Here is a 6,000-nt window from a genome sequence, read left to right as displayed (position 1 = left end):
CGTGCTGATAATAACGGCGATTTGACCGCCACTAACCATGCTGATGATGGAGGCGCTTTAGGCACGAAGATCGGGGGGGGGGGGGGTCTGTTGGACCACACCTCAATCTCCTCGTCCGCCATATACGCGGCGATACTTGCGGTGGCCCGCCTAGTCTGCGCCTGTGAATGTCGCACGCCCTACGCCGAGTGCGCCACTAACAAGCGCACTAAATGCGGGGCGCGGATTCAGTGAGCGGCGTGATGAGTGGTCGCGGGAAACGATGAGGCAACTGCAGGCGCGGGAAACGATGAGACAACTGCAGGCGCAGGAATCGTGGGGGCAATCGTGAGGGCGTGAAACGAGGAGGCGGGCGCGGGCGAGGCAGGGACAAAAGGATACGGAGGCGGGGACTTCGCCTCCTACCTTTCTCCGACTGCTCACCCGCACTCTCGCTCCCTAAGCCCTTATGCTCTCGCCACTCCACGCTACTTCACACACCAAGCTCCTCGTCGTTTCACCGCTAGTCATCATGGCCCAAGATGCTGGCGACGCTGTGCTTTCGGCATCGCGCATCACGGCGGATAGACACCTTAGTCTCCCCTACAAGATCATGCCGGAGCGGACCGCCGTGAGGGCGGGGGAGTCGCGACCGCGACCGCGGTACCTAGAGCGATCCGTGCACCTCTTGTCCTTCGCCATGGCGGGGTTGGTCCCGCCATTCTCCAGGTTCTTCCATGAGGTTTTGGATTTCTATGAGATCCACGCCTTGCATCTCGCACCCAACGCCGTGATGACGCTGGCCATCTTCGCGCATCTGTGCGAGATGTTCGTTGGGGTATGGCCGACGATGCGACTGTTCCAGTTCTTCTTCTTCGTTCCGCAGCTGCTGTAAGGTGCAGTGGTGGGGGGATGCTACCTCCAGCCCCGGCCCGGCACGGCGGGGCAATACATTGAGGGTCATCTCCGCAAGAAGTGGGAGAACTGGAAGAAGTACTGGTTCTACACCGCGCTGCCGGACCACCCGTGACTTCGACTCCCCGCCGGCCCCCCCGAACGATCCGCCACATGGTTGGTGGCTTCGGAGCAGGGCGAGGAGTACGACGCCGTGCGGGACCGCCTCAGGGGCCTGCGAAGCCAGGGCCTTACGGGGGCGATGGTCTTTGGTGATTACTTCCGCCGCCGCATCGCACCTCTCCAAAAGCGGTCCCGCGAAGCGTGGAAGTATACTGGACCCAACGATCCCATGCGCACTCATGTGGGCTAGCGTTGGGACTGGGGTGAGGAGGACGCGAAGACGGTGATTCGGCGGGTGCTGGGTCTGGACTCCGCTGAGCAAACATTGATTCCAGACGGAATCCTTCCCCTCTGCAGCGACTGCGACCAGGAGAGAATCCTGGCGGTAATGTCGGCCGTCGGCGCCGGCGGGGATTGGTCCCGTCGGAGCAGCGCAGGTAGGGGTGCTGTTGGTGCGGGCAACAGCGGTGCAACTGCAGGCGGGAGTCGGGCCAGCGGCCCCGCCGGGCGTGGCAGCTCCAGGGCACCCGGCCCGAGCCGCCTCCTCGAGTCCGTCGAAGTGGCACTCCATACGCCGCACTTCACGTACATATGCCTCCATTTATGGGTCAGTGCACTGGTACTCCTTGGAGATCTGATTCACGACCAACTAGGAATCGCCTAAGACTAGGAGGCGGCGGATGCCCATTCCGGCCGCCGCTCTCAACCATGCGAGAAGTCCTTCATATTCCGCCATATTGTTCGTGGCTCGAAAATCGAGCCGAACGACGTACTTGAGGATATCCCTGGTTGGTGAAGTTAATATGACTCCAGCCCCCGCACCACGAAGGTTGAGGGTGCCATCGAAGTGCATAACCCAGTGCCTGGTGTGAATGTCGGCGCTCGGGTCTTCACCGTCTCCAAGGAGGGAGGGGAGATCGGATGGGAGAGGGTCATCCACTGGCATCCATTCTGCGATGAAGTCAGCCAGGACCTGGCTTTTGATCGCGTGCTGCGGTTCGAAGTGCAGGTCGAATTCAGCAAGCTCGATGGCCCACTTCACTACCCGACCGGTGCCCTCTCGGTTATGTAATATCTGGCCCAGGGGGTAAGACGTTATGATGGAAACTCGATGGGCTTGGAAGTAATGGCGCGATTTCCTTGAGGCCATCAAGACTGCATAAAGCATCTTCTGTGCCTGTGGGTATCGGGTTTTCGCGTCTCGGAGCCCCTTACTGACAAAGTAGACGGGCCGCTGTACCTTTCGGTGGGGCCGGTCCGTGGTGTCAGGGGCAACTGGTCCGGGGCACTCGCGCTCGGGAGCCCTAGGGGGATCTCGGACCATGTCACGATTGTAGGCCTCGGGAGCGCCTGCCGGAGCCTCTCCCCTTCCCACGGGGGCCTCGGGGCCCTCCGAGGGGTTGGGGGCTTCGGACATCGGGCCTTGGGGGGACGAGGGGCCATCACCAGTTGAGGGGGCCCCTGGCCTACTCTCGTCGCGTTCGACTACTAGGGCGGCACTCACCGCGTGGGGCGTCGCAGCCAAGTAAAGCAGCAACGGCTCCTCTAGTCCTGGGGCTACTAGGATGGGGGGGAGGTGAGGTAAGCTTTCGGCTGATTGGGAGCTTGCTCTGCTTCCTCCGTCCATACAAATGGCCCGGGGCGCTTGAGGAGCTTGAACAGGGGCAGCGCCCTCTCTCCCAGCCTCGATATGAATCGACTTAGGGTGGCCATGCATCCAGTGATGCACTGCACATCCCTGAACTTGCTAGGGAGGCGCATCCTCTCTATCGCGCGTATTTTCTCGGGATTAGCTTCTATGCCTTGGGAGGAGACTAGAAAACCAAGGAGTTTGCCCGCCGGCACACCGAACACACACTTGTCGGGGTTCAGTTTCATGCGCGTGGACCTAAGACTATCAAAAGTCTGAGCCAAATCATGCAACAACGTGTCCTAGCCATGCGGATCTGGTGATACCCAGAGTAGGCATCTAGAAAACACAAAAGGTCGCACCCCGCAGTGGAGTTGACTATCTGATCTATGCGTGGCAAAGGGAAAGGATCTTTGGGGCATGCCTTAATGAGGTCCGTGTAGTCGACGCACATCTGGAGTTTGCCGTTGGCCTTCGGGACAACCACCGGGTTTGCCAGCCACTCCGGGTGGATCACTTCGCGGATGAAGCCAGCCTCAGGAGCCGTGCCACTCCTCTCGGATGTAGGCCTGCCGCTCCGGGGCTTGACGCCGCACTTTCTGCCGGACGGGCCGCGCGTCCGGCCACATGGCGAGGCGGTGCTCGATCACCTCCCTGGGGACCCCGGGCATATCCGACAGCTACCATGCGAAGACATCAGAGTTTGCCCACAGGAAGGAGACGAGCGCGCTTTCCTATACGCCGTCCAAGGTCTCGCCAATTTTGGCGGTCTTGGACGGATCATCGCCAAGGGGGATTTCCTTGACGAGTACCTCGTCACCCGAGGCAAGGCGCTTCTTGGAGGCGCGGGACACGGAGGCCTCCGGGGCCTGCTGCCCCGTGGCCACCGCCAGGTTGTCGGCGCGCAGCTCCGTGCAGGTGAGGGCGACCTTGACATCACCAAAGTCTATGATGGGACTACTAGGGCCCGGCATCTTCATCTGGAGGTAGGCGTAGTGGGTGGCAGCCATGAACCTTACCAACGCCGGCCTGCCCAGGACCACGTTGTAGGGCAGATTGAGGTCCGCCACGTCGAAGTCGATCCGCTCGGTGCGGAAGTTGGTGGAGTCGCCGAAAGTTACTGGGAGTTGAACGTGGCCGAGAGGCCATGTGTGCTCCGGGGTCACGCCGATGATCAGCAAGGACGGCTGGAGCTTCATCCCCGGGGCCTTGAGCGCGTCAAAGGCAGCCGGGGAGATGATGCTCAAGCTGGCCCCCCCGTCGACCAGGACTCGCTTCATCTTGATGTTGTGTATGGTCGGGGAGACCACAAGAGCTAACTTCCCACCCCGAGCGAGCACTGTCGGATGGTCGTTTTGATCAAAGGTGAGCTTCACCTCCAAGCAACGCGCCTTCCGTGCCGCCTCGTGAGTCGGGACGGCGGCCAGAAGCTCACGCCTCATAGCCTTGATTCCACGACGGGATGTGTAAGCGCAAGCCCCCCCATCGAGAGTGGCGACAGTTCCCTGAGGTATCTGGAATTCCAGACCCTCGCTGTCATCGCCATCGTCGGCGGGGGCCTTATGCTTAAACTCCTCTCGCCGATCATTGGCGGGGGTCACGGGGGCTTTGCCTTCCCGTCGACTCTACCGCTTCTCCTCATTGGCTTTCCGAAACCGCTCGGCCAAGTTCTTGACGGAGCGGCAGTCGGCAAGACTGTGCCGATAAGTATTGTGCACCGAGCACCACTTGTCCGCCGACTGACCCTCACTGGAAGGGGCGGTAGAGCTCGGCTTGCCGTTGGTGGCCTTTTCCTTGCCCGGGGCCCGCGAGGGCCCATCAGTCGCCAGGACATGGCCCTCGTCATCAGAGCGGGCTGGCTTCCGCTTGCCCCTTCTGTTCCGCCGCTTGGAGTAGGGGGCAGTCTCGGGGGCGGCGGCCGCCGCCGCACCGGGGCTAGGGGAGTTCCAGGCCCACGCCTCCTCCTTCCGAGCCTCCTTGTCCGCTAGCTCGAAGAGCTCGGCGGTAGTCTTAGGCTCCTTGGAGGCGATTTTCTTCGGCATGCGGTTGTGCCGCACGCCGTTCCGAAACGCATAAACGACCGCGTGGGCCGGGATGCATGGAATAGTGTTGCGGACCTGGCAGAAGCGCTGTATGTATGAGCGGAGGGACTCATCGTCCTTCCGCTGCACAGCGTGTAGGTCCGCCTCCTCCCCCGAACAGGGGTATGTGCCCTGGAAGTTTGTGACAAACTACTGGCACAGATCCTCCCAGGAGTGGATGGAGTCGGGGGGCTGGGTCATAAGCCATCCGCGCGCCTGACCCTTAAGAGCCATGGGGAAATAATTCGCCATGACCCGGTCATCCCCTCCCTCCGCCACGATGATCGTGGTATAGAACTGGAGGAACTCGGAGGGATTGATGCTGCCATCATACTTCTCCATGAGGTTGGGGTGAAACTTCGGGGGCCACCGGATATTCTGGAGACTCGCCACGAAGGCCCTGCAACCAGTTCCCCCTGGGGTGGACGTGAGGGGCGGGCCACCACGCGAGAAGGAACGCGCTACTCTAGACGAGGAGGCGCTTTCTCCCATGCGGGCAGCGCGGCGCTCGTCTCGTCGACGCTCAATGTTGACTCGAGCGTCCTGCCCCCCGTACAGGTCATCATGACGCCTCCGGCTTTCTGAGACCCCTGACGATGTTGGGGTCGCAGATCGCCTTGAGACTGTGGCTATCTGACGGGCCCTTCTCCTTGCTGACGAGGAGAGGACGGTGGAGGTACGTGACGTACCTATGGCGGCGGAACGGCCACTCGCGGCCAACTGCCGCTGGGCAGTGGTGACCAAGTTGGCGACGTCGTCCAACCATCGTTGGACAGGGGCCTCCGGATCCGCGTCCACCGGAGGATGGCGCAGGAGGGCCCCCACCGCCTGAAGCGTGCCCTGAGGCGAGCTGCCGTCACGGTAGATCAGGCGGCGGCGCGCTCGGACGTTGTCACGCCCAGAAATTCACTAGTAATTTCCGAACTAATTTGTGTATTAAAATCCTCGTCCAGGAATCAGCCGAGGTACACAAACTGACAATTTAATATACAGATTCATCATAATGCGATAAATACTTACATGAGAGGCACTTTAGTCCTCACCACGAAGAAAACTGTAGCGGAAAATAAAATCTAGCGAAGCTCTGGCTCCACTCCCATAGGCAGCTCAACTGGGGTATAAGCCAAACGTCTTCTCCTTCGCAACTTGTCTTCAACTGAGGTTTGATTGATTATTGCAAGGTGAGTACATGGAATACTCCGCAAGCCACACAACAAATATGCAAGTGCACAAGGATACCAAAGAATGGCATAATATAGGGCTTATTTGCAAAAGAAGCATTTAGCAAACAAT

Source organism: Oryza glaberrima, chromosome 12, assembly GCF_000147395.1.
Source record: "Oryza glaberrima chromosome 12, OglaRS2, whole genome shotgun sequence".
Classification (NCBI taxonomy): Eukaryota; Viridiplantae; Streptophyta; class Magnoliopsida; order Poales; family Poaceae; genus Oryza; species Oryza glaberrima.
Note: the sequence above shows the minus strand (reverse complement) of the source record.